Source organism: Mesocricetus auratus, unplaced genomic scaffold, assembly GCF_017639785.1.
Source record: "Mesocricetus auratus isolate SY011 unplaced genomic scaffold, BCM_Maur_2.0 Super-Scaffold_100026, whole genome shotgun sequence".
In the NCBI taxonomy this organism is placed as follows: Eukaryota; Metazoa; Chordata; class Mammalia; order Rodentia; family Cricetidae; genus Mesocricetus; species Mesocricetus auratus.
In genome coordinates, this window is record NW_024429207.1 from 5,457,371 (window position 1) to 5,472,927 (window position 15,557).

Genomic DNA, 15,557 nt, shown 5'->3' on the forward strand with positions numbered 1-15,557 from the left:
AGATACAAGTACAGACATGGAGATGGGTCTGCCCACTGTCTCTCAATATAGGATGTCAAATTTGGGAGTCAACTGAGTGTACCCAAAATTGAACTTTGAAGGGTTCCTCAGTAAAGCTTTTAACATAAATCTCAGCTAAAGAAGCCTCATCAATACCTAGACTCTCAGCCGCTGACAAGGGCCACTGACTGGCCCAAGGAGGACTGATAATACTGCTGAATGATTATGCATGATTTCAGGCAGCTACAGTTCACTCACTCAATGACCCTAAAATGCAAGTCTCATTTTTAATCTACATCAAGATATATAATGATAATGGGTGGCATTGCATGTTGATAGCAAATCCCACTCCTCTGTCTTTCCCAATTGTTAGGCACATTTCTAAGTATTCAGTGTGTTCTCCTCAGTGTTACCTCAATGGGCTCTCATGAAGCCAACACTGTTATTATATGTGATTCAGAATGAGAGTACCAATTCCAATGACCTCTGTGAATGTCAGGGGATTATACCTAAAGACTTGAACGCAGAATGAAGATGTGTTTATGTATTTTCACTGATCATGTGAATATATGACTACACACCCTGACAAATACATCCCTTCACATCGCCATGTCTCATTACCCCTTCTTAGGCCAATGGAGGTAATTTTACATATATAAAATTCACTTATTTGAGTGTATATATGAATGAGTTTTCACATATTTATACATCATGTAACTAGTACCACAATTAATGCTTAGAACATTTTTGTGGTTCTGAAGATATTATTTGTAACCTTTTTAATATCATTTAATATCTAATATTTAATTTATTATTTAATTTGCTAAACATTAGTAATTAATATTTTATGGTTGTTTCATAAATAATATTTACATTATTTGTAACCTTTCCCAGTTAATCCCATGTTCATCTTCTAAGAAAATGTCTTTTTACACTATAGATTATATTTGTACTTTATGAATTTTATTAAAAGTATTTTTGTAACTGCAGGGGATTTAACTCAGGACCTTTCTTTCACCTGTGGGGCAAGTACTGTACTCTGAGCTACATCCATAGCTCTAAAATAGAGTTATAGTATATATATGTACCAGTAATTGCACAAATTACTAGCCCATTCCCTTTCATTTATGAGTGCTATTCCACTAAATATGTACATACATATTTATTTATCACTATATTCATTGATGGGTACTTTTAGTCATTTCCAGTCTTAACTACTATGAATAGAGTTTCTGTGACCATTTGCATTAAGTCTCCAAAAGGATATGCTTCTTTTTCTATTGGGTAAATTTCGGAGCCACAGTTACTGAGTCAGAGAGCAAAAGCATCTTAGTTTTATAAAAGAAATAAAACTAAATGGCCATGGTGATACAGACCTGTGTTCTTGGGTAGTTGTGGCAGGAAGATCACAAGTTCAAGGTCAGCCTGAGCAACAAAGTAAGACATTATCTTAAAAGAAATTAAATGAAGAATTGCTAATATTAGTTCAGTGGGAGAATAGTTGTCCGGCATGTGCAAAGCCCTATATTCAAACTCCAATACAGAAAAAAAGAACAATAGTAAAAGCAAAACAGAAAAGGCTTTTTCACGGTGATTAAGTGATTTCATTACATCACAGTCCCACCAGAAATCCATGACAGTGTGAAAGATGAGAGCTACAGTGTTTTATACTTCTCCAGTACTAATTGTAGTCAACCTTTTGAATATTAGCCTTTCTTAATGAGTGTGCTATGATATCTCATTGTGGTATTAGTTTGCATTTTTATAATGATCACTGAAATAAAGGACTTTTATATACTTTGTTTGCCATTTATTTCTCCCTATTTGAAAAAAATATGTTCTTTTCTGTCCTTTTTAATATTTATTTTTCATAAGTGAGTTGTAAAGATTTATCATATATTCTAGATGCTACTAATTGGAAGCCTGATTTTATACCTTTAATATTTAAATTGATGAAGGTCAACTTTGAGAAGTCTAATTTATAGGGATTTTTAATTTTTTATGGCTTTATACATTTTAAAGATTAAGACACTTTTAAATTTTTAAGTTTTATAATTTAAATTTTTACATTTCATCTCCTTGTGGTGGTTAATATTGATTATCAACTTGATACAGGCTAGACTCTATGCACACCTGTGAGGGAATTTTTATAGATTGGGTTAATAGACACAAAAAGACCCATTTTCAATATTAGTAGCCCTGTCCCACAGACTTGGGTCCAGCAGCATCCGCCACTACCTCCTTCCTGACCACCTCAAGCTCCCACTACCCTGCCATGATAAACTGTACTGTTGGACTGTGAGGAAAATAAGGTCTTTCTCCTTTAATTTGCTTTTGTCAGTTTTTTTTAATCACAGTAGGAGGAAAAGTACCTAATTCATCCCATAGCTAGTGTTGCTCTACACTGTGAGTTAAATTTTGTTTCGAGTTTACAGTAAACAACAAGATACATTTCAATTTGTTCTGCATCTTATTGAGAATAATATTCTTTCCCATTAAATTATTTTTCTGCCTTTGATGGAAATCAATTGACCATGCACACAGACTCCTGTGTCTTGGGATGGTATTTTTATTTTAAAAATTGGGATAAACATCGGGCATGGCTTCTTTTTAAACCTCCTTAACCATTAAATGAAAAAAAAAAACTATCTCACTATGCTGATGCAGGTGAAACTTTAAAAGCCAGTTTTCTAATCCTAAGGCGTTAATAATTATAATATTTGAAGAGATTAACATTAGATCTTCAGATGAAAATAATATGGGAGAGCAGAATTGCCTGGGTATCCCTAGTGTCTCGTCTCACCTACCACTTTGCCCTTCCATATCTACGAGGGAGTAGCTAATGCAATTGAAGTGTCACTCACCTGAAAAAGGTGACCTTTTTGCCTGACACTTGAAAAGTGAGACTGCACCAGGAAAACATGTGGAAGTCCATCCTGGAAAAAAGGGATAGGAAGCACAAAGCCCTGTAATTTTCCAGCTGGCCTGGGAGGGCTTCTGCGGTGGAATTATTAAAGGTAGGACAAAACATGCAGGAAGGGGCTAGTGAGATAAAGGGAGGCTGTCTGCAGGAGATGCATGATGCAGGAAACGTTAAAGGCAAATGCAGGCATATCCTCTTGGTGGCAAATTATCAAGGTACTCCAGTCCTAGAGTCAGACTAACTTGAATTGGCGGACAATAAGAAACCACCAAACCAAACGGATGCCTGGATACTTGGGATGATGTAAGAAGAACTCAGAACTGTCTTCAACACAAAGAGTGCTAGATCATGAACTATTTAAATAAGATTTATGTTTTAAAATGTTAGGTGATACCAAATCAGTTAGACAATGCTGAAATTGGAAAATGATCCATGCCAGGGATTCTGGGCAGTGAAGTCGGAGGATACTTTATTAGAGAGAAAAGTCACTTACATTAGAAGCAAGAACTGAGGTCACCATTTTGCTCTCCTCCGGCCTGGATCGCAGCCCCGAGAGTTCGTTCAACCCCTCCTTCCTTGCCCTCATCCCTGCCTCTCCCCACAGGTACCTGGGACCACACCCAAATGGGCGTGCTCAGTGCTCGTGAGATCTCTACCTACAATATGCCAAATTGGTCTGGAAGCTATTATAATAATGTAGATTGAAGCAACTCTGATGAAAATTAAAATGAAAGGAATTAAACTAAGTTCTCTGTGCACGTGGAAAACAGTCTCCTCCGATGTCCTGGTCCATTGAGGCAGTTCTAATAGAATGTCGTCAGCTGGACTACTTAGAGACATCAGCAATTCATTTCTCATAGCTCAAGGTACAAGGAACTCCAAGATTAAGGCAAATGCACAGTCTAGAGAAGGCCTACTTTCTGAGTCAGAGACAGCTTCTCTCTGTATCGTTACATGACATAAGGGATATAGAGGCCTCAAGGTCACCTCAATAGCAAAACTAATGCCTGTCCCATCAGCTAATCATCTCCCAGAGGCCTCATCCACAGAATACCATCTTACAGGGTTAGAATTTCAAGATTTGAAGTAGGGAGGATGTGAACACGGAGGTCACCGTGCTTGAGAACTGAAACATAAGAAAAAAAAATTTTTTTTAATTCTGGGATTGACATTCGAAGCAAGCTTGTTCCTAATTTAAATAAAGAAAGATTAAAAAAATCTGGCTGGGCATTGGTGGTGCACGACTTTAATCCCAGCACTCTGGAGGCAGAGGCAGGTGGACCTCTGTGAGTTCAAGACCAGCCTGGTCTACAAGAGCTAGATCCAGGGCAGCCTCCAAAGCCACAGAGGAAACTCTGTCTCAAAAGACCAAAAATAAATAAATAATAAAGATTAAAAAATCTTATTTTCTTAATGACCTTTAAATACCTTCCATTTTAATCACCAACCACGAAAAATGTTGTTTGCCCAACTCTCCCAGTAAGGACATGTACACCTTTACCATGCATGCAGGAAAACAGCTTCTTTCAATAATTACTTATTTTTATGCATAGGAATGTTTCACCTGCGTGTATGTCTGTGCAGCACAGGTGTGCCCCGTTACTATGGAGGCTACTGTGGAGGACCCTGGAACTGCAGAGTTAAAGATGGTTGTGTAGGTGCTGGGAACTGAAGGTGGTCCTCTATAAGAGCAGCAAGTGCTCTTAACAATGAGTCATCCTCCAGCCATCTGTCTCTGCCTGTGCTTTTGTTTTTACAAGTTTTATTATCACTAAATTGTTCTGTCCCACCACACACAGCTCTCCCGCCCTTGTGATCACTACTGAATGAATTAGGATGAGCCACACAGGACACAGGGCAGCAGGCAAAGTTTATTACAAAGTGACAGGATACACCATCAAGTATAAGAGGGAACAATGGCCAAAGTGACCATTTCAGATGAAAACACTCTCACAGGATGGCAGTGGGTGGTGCCTAAAAGGGATCATTACAACAGGAAATCTCCCAGGTGAGAACAATAATGGCCAAAGATACCATTGGGTCAATCTGTGTGATTCAGTAGGCTTTATACCAAATTCCTGGATGTTTCAGAAACAGGTAACTTCTTCTGGGAGATGGTTTCCTATACAGGAGACTCACATGCCCATTTGGATTAGGACTTTATGCTATGTTCAGAGGAAGGAGTAATCATGTGAGCTTATTCTTTATCTAAAAGTGATTTGTAGAATCTTTCTAGCAGTTTAGAAGGGTCAGTGATAGGACTCAGAACCTTTTCTTTGGAGCAGTGATCCAAGGCCCTGGAGTTTCAGTTCTGAGCCTTACAAAGGGCTCATACTGAGGACAGTGACTATTCTCATTGACTTTCAAGCCTGCTAACCTGCTACTCACATTTATATCTGCTATAAAATAGCTCTGCATTCTCAGTCCATCTCTGAGATGCAAGAGATCTGTAATATAATGGCAAGATGTAACTGGGATGGCCATCATTTATTTGGGATAGGCAGGTTAAAAATTCTTTCTAAATCACTGTTTTGAATTACACACATCACTGAGGTACATATGCCTTGCTTCTATTTTTGAACTATCTAGAAGAGTGCCCAGCATATAGTGACAAGTTGTAAATGCCAGCTGTGTAAAAATATTTAAAGATCAGAAAAGTCATCTTGAATCTAAAAAGGGTACCAGAAAACTGAAGGTGGCTCACTGTGCCAAAACATTCTGAGAGGTTTCTTGGGTTGCTTGCACAAATGTAAAGAAATCATCAACTCTCATTCTTCAAATTCCCAAAACGAAAAGGGTACTAGAGATCCTGAGTGTCCAAGCCAAAAAGGAAAATCTGCACTTCAGAATGAAGTACAGATGCTGAACACATCTGCTTGGTGAGTAGTCCAGCAGATGTGTTATATTTGTCTGGACTACATCTGATTCAGATCATCAGGCAACAAATATTTATTCAAACTCTCTCTTTATTTAGAAGGCAGTCAAATAATGTCAGTAAGAGAGCTACCGAATAGAGGCAGTATATTAAACAGTAGAAAGATACAATCTCTCTCTCTCTCTCTCTCTCTCTCTCTCTCTCTCTCTCTCTCTCTCTCTCTCTCTCTCTCTGCCTTAATGCTAAGTGATAGCTTTATCATTGTAAATCACTCTTACCAAAAAATGGTGCTTGGAAAGCAATCATTTTTGCTTGTTTACTTCATTTTGCATCCATGAAATGAACTATCTCTTTTGTAATCTGACATGGCAGGGTCCGATGCCAATGCACATGCCTCACTATGAATGTTTCAGACCGTTTGCTCTGGGGTGAATCCATGTAGGCTGTGTAAAGATGCTGTTCTGCATAGTTTATTTTGTCTCTTGGCCATAGAGCACTAAGCCCTGGACATTACTGTGTACAATGGGCTTTGAATTCCATGCCCATGGACCACAGCCAGCATCACACACAGAAACTAATGACCGATTGTTATCTTAGCCCTGTAGCTTGCATTCCTTTTGATAAGACTCTCCCAGCGAAGTGGTGGATCAGAAAGTACAGGATTAATTAAGGTCAAATCCCAATGAAACGTGTAATCTATTTTTCTCAAGGAAAAAAGTTGGAGGAATCGCAGGGTGAATTTTATAAACTAAAACCCAATTTTTAAAATGTTTAATTAAACTTGAAGGCTAATTTCTTTCATTTAAAGAGACAGATACAGCATAATTTAAGTGTTCCAGTATATAGTCATTCAGGAAACATTCATCATTTCTGTGAACTACTGTGATTTACCTTGGTGATGAACCACCCCGAATACACTAATACTCCAGGTATGTCTAAATAATCCAACTATGATGACTCAAGCTTATTAACATATGACAGTAAAAATTGATCTCTGAAAAACCAGTTTGGGTCCAGTAGTGTACAGCTCTTCAAAAATGTGAGTTTCAGTGGAAAATGATCAAAGAAGTCACCCTGTGGCTCAAGGAACTCATCATTTCTGTTTAAATGCTTTGTAAAAATGTCATTCTCAAATAATGGAATAATAAACAATGAAAATATCTTGCTGAGTTTCTGAATCTCTTATAAACCATGTTGTTTGGGGGTAGAGAATGAGAGGGATCAGTGTATTTTTCTAATAATCCTCTGTGAGTTTTTCCTTTCATACCTTAAAGTCTTAAATGTAAAAGTGTCTCTCTCTCAGTTGTCTTATTGTTCTAGCTAAGACTTCAAGTACTGAATTGAATAGATTTGGAGAAAGTGGACAACCTTGTCTCATTCCTGACTTCAGTGGAATTGCTTTGAGTTTCTCTCCATTTATGCTTATGCTGGCTATGGGCTTGATGTAAATTGCCTTTATTATGTTGAAGCATGCCCTTTGCATCTCTAATCTCTCTAGGACTTTTATCATGAAGGGGTATTGGTTTTTGCCTAAAGCTTTTTCTTTATCTAAAGAGATGATCTTCCTATTCTTGTCTTTCAGTTTCTTTATATGGAGGATTACACTTATCAATTACATATTTTGAGCCATCTCTACATCTTGGAGATGAAGCCTACTTGCTAAACATAGTCACATAATCTTAACTATTCTGGCCCCATATTTCCAGACACTAGCATTATAGTGATGACCATATACCTCTGCAGGGAAATTGGAGTACAAATAAGTTCAAAGGAAAAGGACAAATAACTTCAATGGCCTTTCCATGTATCTAAATGCTTGGCTGTTTAGAACTTTGTCAGTAAATACTGTTAGAAACTGTAACTAGCTAAGAAATTGTAAACCTAAATTTTTTGGTGGTAAACATAATTCTAAATTAAGATGACAGTAATCATATCAATAATTCAGAAATGATAGTTTTTTTCTTCCACTTCAGTGCAATTTTTTAAAATAAATTTGTAACTTTCTAGAGACCTGGGAAGTTGAGCAAACCATCTAATGTTTGTGAGTTCCTGTCCATATAGAATGACAATCCTGACAACTGTCTGTAAAGACATCTTTGCTGACCTCAGACCAGAAAGGCACAGCTCTCCCATGTGATCCCCATTACCCTGAAACTGTATCCCACAGAAAGTTGAGTAGTCACGGTATCTATCCCGTATATGTCTGCTAGATTGTACACATCAGAAACCAGTAACAAACTCCCTTAAATATATTCTGAGAACCTAACAGAAGCCATATTATAAGATCTAGTTTTTTAGAACCATTAATATTAAGTAATCGAATCACCTATTTAGTCTACAGGACCAACTGCCTCATGTTTTGTGGTCATAACTAGAACTGCTCTTCCAACACCATCATAATCTAGCCCCTTAATCTGTGAGCCAAAATCGACCTTTCTGTACTTAATTTGCTTTTGTCAGATTTCTTTTTGTCACAGCATACAAAAAGTCATCAATATATGAGAATTCAACTGCTGGCATACCATTGGCCCATCCTGTACCTCCCCCCCCACCCCCATCCCCATTCATTTGAGAAGGGCTATATCAATCACTTTTCCTGCTCAGGCCAAATAGTTGATAGAACAACATAAAGGAAGAGAGAAGTGTTTCATCCCCTGGCTCAGGTAATATGGCATCATAGTAGAGAAGATGTAATTTCTGAGATTCCATCTGCCTGTGGCTGGAATCTGGAACTGTGAGACAAAATAAACCTTTCTGTCCTTAATTTGCCTTTTTCACAGCATATGGCAAGTCATTAATACAAGAGTAGTCATCTGTTGGCTCACAGAACTGTCTCTGTACCTTCTACATGTCCACCCCATTCATTTGCTTTCCTTACATCTCGTTGACCATCCAAAGAAAGGGAGAACCTGGGTCATAACCAGATACCAGGATGATACTCAAGGCTTGCCTCCCAGCAACTCACTTCTTCCAGTGAGGCCCCCACATCCCGAAGGTCCTACAAACCTCTTAAAGCAATTCCACCAGCCAGAGAACAAGCATGTCCAGATACTTCCCATTCGAATGATAACGAAGGGGAGAAACTTACATGCCAATAGATGTTGAAGGAAAAAAATTCAGATTACAATTTTTACATTGTTAACATATCTTCATATAAAATATACTGAACAGGATTATTAAGTCTCAGAACTACAAATGGATAACAGATAACAAGACAGATACCACTTAAGTAGGCATTTAAATTCTCTTTAAAAAGTAGGCATTAGGAAAAATAAATGCCTGTACTCTGATAGTTAGGGGTAGCAATGACTGGGGATCCCGTCATTTAAACTGGAATTTGGGACTTTATGTTGCAAAACAGATGAAAGATGTCAAATGAAGTTCAAGAACAAGTTATGCAAATGGAAAATTAATGGCTTTATTTTTCTCTGTTAGGCATCATTTCCTAAGCGTTTGAAGCAAAGTGTGTGTTTAAACCACATTTATATTTATCTTTGACATCTTTCTAAAGAAAAATAGGAATTAAAATGCAATTTATGTATACTGTATTCTTCTGCTTCATACTCTTTCCATTTATTTAGCACTAATGTTGTAGGGAGAGCTAGTTTTTTTTTCAGGAAGTGTCAAAAAGAACAAATTACTCAAAATGGTACTGTTGGTTCTAAGTAGGCCACTTTGCTTTATAGTAATGTAATGAATTCTCTAAATATTAGGACATATTTTCAAGCTAATTTTCATGACTCATGATAAGAAAACTGAATGATAAGAAGAAACATACTGGAAAGAAATCCCAGTACATTTCTGTACCAGCCAGACATCTCTTCAGGGTAACTTTAAATCTAAGTCAAGTAACAAATGAATTGAGACTGGTAGTCTCACGTCGTCCCTTGGAAAACTATGTATATCACCAAATCTGTATACATTTTGACATAGTTGGCAGCCACACTTTGAAATAGATTCGGAATCAACTAAGCATAGAAACTCAATTTGCCTGAGGATATACTGGCCTTTAAATAAAGGAGGCCAATATTCTGGGGTAGAACAATAGAGAAATCTCTCAGCATCTATACTCTTATATATGCTAAAACTGTAGCAATCTTGGTTTCAAGTCATCAGCTGCTCATAAAATGATTACATATACTTTTGAGAACCAGAAGTATAATAAATGTGCTTTTAAGCTTACTTGAACACATATTTTTAGAGGACCGATTTTGTTACATATTTTCTTTTATTTCTCCCAGAAGACTGTTTTTTCTGTTATCTCTCCAGCAGTCCAGGTCATGCAGAATACCACCTGCTGATCACACAGCCCTGTGACAGCCACTGCAGATTGCTAATAGTAACACGGCACTAGTAAACTGATGACTCTGGATGTCTGATCTAGCCCAAGGGTGCAAAGGGCCTGCTCAGGGAAAGCGTGATAAAGCTACTTAGGAATAGTGAGACCCAAATTAGGAATAAGTAGATGTGTAAGCAATTATCCATGGGCACATACTACCTTAAAATAATTGGAACCACTGTGCACATTGCTTAAAAGTCCCTGATGCTTGCTATCAACTTGTATCTTCACTTCTGCACTAGCCCTACACAAATATAGGAGAAAATTTAGAAGACTCTGTACATAGGCATAACTCATTTTATATGAGTTCATCTTATTATTGTGTGATTTAGAAGTGATCTTGGAGCAGGTCACACAGAGATTTACCTGTAGAGAATTTCAATGTTATTTTATAAAACAAACTAATGCACAAGTATGTATACATATTTAACATGTGTATACATTTGTAAGTGGATAGATATATAGATACATACATAGAGATGTATATCGGAGGAGGTTTGGGGACTACTCCCAGGATCTCATGCATGCTCTACACACATTTTACCACTCCAATGCCCAACAATCAGTCCCCTGTGTTTTTAAATGTTTTCTCTATGTTTAGTTACTTTTCTGTTGTTGTGACAGAACACTATGAGCAAGTCAACTGATAGAAGAAAGAGTTTATTTGCACTTACGGGTGCAAAGGGATACGACTCCATCTCCATTGCAGTGTAGAAAGATGGCAGCAGGCAGATATGGTGACTGGGCCTGGAAGCTGAGAGCTCACATTTCAAACCATAAACAGGTAGCAGGGATAGGGAACTGGAAATGGCCAAAATCCTCCAACTCTCAAAGGTCATCTCTAGTGACATAATTTCTCTAAAAAAAAAAAAACAAAAACCCACAACATCTAAACCTCCACAAACAGTGACATAAAATAGGCACCAAGCTTACATGAGAATGTGAGGGACACCTCATTCAAACCACCACATTCTTGTCCCCGTAGTCTCATGGTCATATCATAACGCAAAATGCATTTAGTTCACCTATAGAAGTCCTCATCATCTTTCCCACCAAGACATCTGAAGAGCAAAAGCACATTGTCTCTATGGGTTATTTCTTAGGCATTATGTTTTGTTTTTTCATAAAGTCTTTTATTTGAGATATTTAAAATGTTAATTGTGAAACCTTCAATGACTTTAAATGGGTAAAAAACTAGCTTGCCAGGCTTACTACTGCTCAAGTTTAGTTTTTATTTTACTTTATGGTGACCTGTTAGTATTGGTCACATAAATTTTATGCCACCATCTTCAGTAGATGTAAGTAAAGATAATTAATAGTCAAAGTTAGCAAAAGAAAAGGAGGAGGGTGAGAGAGGAAGGAAGGGAGGAAGGGAGGAAGGAAGGAAGACTAGTATACAACAACTAGCCTGAGAACAGGTTTGATTGTGGTAATTAGAAGAATTCTCTTACCACCAGCAAAGTCTCAGAGCTTCATGGAGGAGCTACTCCAATTGCCTTTATAACTCTAATATGAATAGACATAAGCAAGGAACTTGAAATACTCAAACTGTATCTTAAGTTATTCTAATTGCCTCTCTCACTCTAATTTTAATGTTTCCAAATCATCTCTGTCATATAAATGATGTTTGAAAATGTCAGCCAGAATCCAAATTCCAGAATTTTAACAGCGAATAGTCAAATCAAGTCATTGTGGGACCAGTAAAGACAGCTGACACCTTTGCCCGTTCTCCAGGGCCTTTGCCTCCAGAGGACCCTTCAGACAGTTAAGTACAATAGGTATTCACCCCTGGGCACTCTCAGTTTGGGTAATGTTGTTTCTCTTACCTGCAGTGGGAGGCACACCTAGAAAAGTTTGCTTTCGGGCTGACTGGATTAAGGGAAAGGATTTGTTTTGGATAGAGTACTTTGTGCTGGTGCCAAACACAATCTAGCTATACAGTGGAGGAGCTATTTGTATTATCTTGTATGTGATAAAACGAACCCACATGAGTCGCATGGCACGGTGACCCCTCCTGTTTGTAATACCATAAATCAGGGGCTTGTCCCCTGCCTCCAAAGTAAAGCTTACAGTTGCAGATAACTGTGTATAAGATGTTCAAGCCATACTTAAAATAAAAAGCACTCTGCTCTTCTCAGGATTTTAGCATTCAAATGCCAGTACTCAAATACCAAACTCCTTATCAGCACGTAGACTGAAGGAAATAAAATTAAAGAAACGATATGTTGAGACTTTTAAGCTGGATCTACATGGTTCTACCTAGTTATTAGTGGAGGGGTGTGTACTGAGTAACGTCCCTTTCTCAAGCAGACAGCAGCTGCATCTAATTTACTCCAACCTGTGATTGTTAACGTGTCTTACGATTTCCCAGACAATGAGGTTTATGCCTTGATGTGTACTGTAAGCTGGTTTCTTTGAATACAATGTAGAATGGATTTCTTCTGAAGATACAGCATGTTACCACTGTGGCAAGGGAAATAATTAGATTTGGTCTAAGTGCTTACACAAGAGCAAACCCAACTCTTCAGTGAGCATAAAGAAATAAAATTCAGAATAATGATCTATTTCAGAAAGAAATGAGTAATACATTAAAATAATGGCTATTTAAACACAAGGATGATTCTAGGTACTGAGTTTTGTGTTCTGAATTCCTTTTTTCTCTGTCAAACCTTCTCTTTCATTTAACCTGCTGTATAATATGTCAGAACCAGTGCCTGCCTGCAGCAATATTTTGTTTTTACTAAATTTCAAACCCTGAATTTATCCAACAGAACAAAGAAAACTATTTTGAAACTTTGATCTTATCACCAAGTTTCCATTTTAGAAGGGATATACACACTGCAGGCCAAATTCGGTCATAGTTCCCTAAGAAAATGTAGACATTTGAATTCTGGAGGAACTGGTATTTTTGTGGGTATGAGAAGTATCTAGGTCTCAGTTTCAAATAATAAGCTGCAAACTTGCATGACCCAAAGTTAAGTCCTCCCATGATTGTATATTTTAAGTCCAAGCCTCCATCTTCAAAGGCCCCTAGCAGTAGGTAGAGTGCCAAGATGAAAGGCTTGATGAAGAGAAGTAATGAAAGCTTAATGGAAGCTTGTTGTATAAGTAGGTGCAAAGAAAAAAAATATGATCATTTTAGGTATTCACAGGGAATTTCTAAAGAGTTTTGTGTTTTAAAAGTAATTAATGTGGGGTGATTAACACTCAAAGGCGATCCCCCATAAAAGTCCGTGGGTCAAGGCTAAGTGGCCAGCTATCACTTCTGTTATGGTTTATGACTCTTTTATACTCCATATAAGAAAAAGTCACTAAATCCAAAACTAGAGAAGAACTGACCTCTCCAGAAATGTTCTATGAATTGATTCAGACTAATGCCATGACCTTTTGATTTTTTGAGGTCTCTCCTAAAAGGCCTCTGGGGAATAAAGGGCATGATACATTCTTTGTGGTGAAAGGATAGACTGATTAAGACCTTTGACAGACTGTCTCAGAAATTACAAGCACACCTCCCCCTTAAGTGGTGGCCACAGAAGCTTCTGTTCCAACAGCACCCAGACACAGGCACTCAGCAAATGGTTGATCCACCGACAAGGTGATGTGTAGACACAGGATATCAGCGAGATGGGTGGTAACTTTACCAGATTTTTCAGGGCTCCGGTGTCCAGTAACAAGTCCATTTAGTGACTCTTGCTTGCCTGTGGCAGGTGATTTGCACTGGGACAAGTTTGTTGTTGTCGTTTTTCATATACATTCTGTTGGAAGACAAGTCTTACTGTATTCTTTTCACTTTGTCCTTCATTTAGTACTAGAGCATTGCATCCTTCCAACCCTGGCATTCCACATCAGCCTTGGCCTTCCACTCTCTCCCATACCCCCCCCACACAAAACACCGAATCCCTTAATGAAAGCAGGAGAAAAAGTGGCCATCCTGACATCATGCCATGATTGCGTTGATGGCATTGTCTTCTTCTCATCTGTATTGTGTTACTTGTTTACTGTACACACTCTGCTGAATGTTGCCAACATATGACAAGCACCAGCAGGAAGTCGGCTGCAAAGCCTGCATTTGCCACAGGTGAGAGCGTAAACATAGATGCAGGGACAAACATTAGCAAAACAAACATGAAAATTAAGATGGAAAGAGAGAGTGTAGGGTAAGGCGTTGATTGGTTGAGTATCGTTTGTCTCTTATTTGGACTGCCAGACTCTAGATGGAAAAAGTTCAATACAATAACTGTAGAAATGTCTTCAGCCTTTTGCATGACCATCTGAGGTCACTGAACACATGCATGAAACATAAGAACATTGGCTATTAGAAGGCTAATAAACTCTAAAAAGCTTAAAAATAAATTCTCAGATTGGGAATACAGTTCAGTTGGTTAAGTGCTTGTCTTATAGCCTTGAAGACCAATTAACAATCACCAGGACCCAGGTCAAAATGCCAGAAGCCAGACATGGTGGACAAATGACTACAGTCCCATCAATGAGAAAACAGAACTTGGGGTTCCCTGGCGAGCAGGTCTAGTCTAATTGGTAAAATCTGGGCCAATGACAGAACCTGTCTCTCAAGAAGTATGTAGTCTTCCTAAGGATGCCAACCCAAACTGTCCTCTGATCTTCATGAACTGTGTGCACACCTATGTGCACCTGCACATATGCAAATATGCACACACAGCCATAAACACACATGAAAATGAACAAAAACTTCTCAGATTTGAAACTCTTATTTTCAACTCAATGTTCTTAGTAACTAAGTGAGTTGGGAAATGTAATTGCAAGCCTATGAAAATAAACTAATTTGCATAGCTAAGCAGGTCACGATGCAGAGACGTATTATGTCCTCCTTTGTTTACTCCTATAATGGCACCTTGTCATCATCCCACCTTACACAAAACAAGTAACTAACAGCAGCTAACGTGCACACTGTCTATATTTAAATTTCTCTGGTTATCTCAAAAATGTAATTGCATGGTTAATTTGTTAAGTCAGGGTCAAATAAATGCATTTTTCTCTCATGTCTCCCCTAAGCTTTAATAACCTACCATTTTAAATGCTATTTATTCGTTGGTGAGATTGAAAAGCATGAATCAAGGTGTGGCATTCCATTCATAGGTGCTTTGTCTCGCGTCTCATCATCTCATTGGCTGTATCTCAAAGAGTGATGTGAAGATTGATTGGTGAATTCAGGTGATATCTGCTAATCTACTCATTATCATGTTCTTCCCCTTCAAAATCCTCATGTCCTTAGTTGATTACTGCCTGGGTCCAACATTCCATTAGGGTTGACCAAACAGTGATTGTCCAAAACTATCAATTCATTTAAATGCCTGCATATCAATGTGACTGTAAAGGACAACCATGATACTCTTCTCATAGACAACAAGAAAAGCTACAATTATTTCTGACAGCAAATGAAG

At 38.0% G+C, this 15,557-nt stretch overlaps 1 protein-coding gene across 7 annotated transcripts in view; it reads left to right on the plus strand.

Moving 5' to 3' along the window:
- Window positions 1-15,557, plus strand: part of Tenm3 (teneurin transmembrane protein 3) — a 1,762,555-nt gene that overhangs the window by 993,246 nt on the left and 753,752 nt on the right. The window lies entirely within an intron of this gene.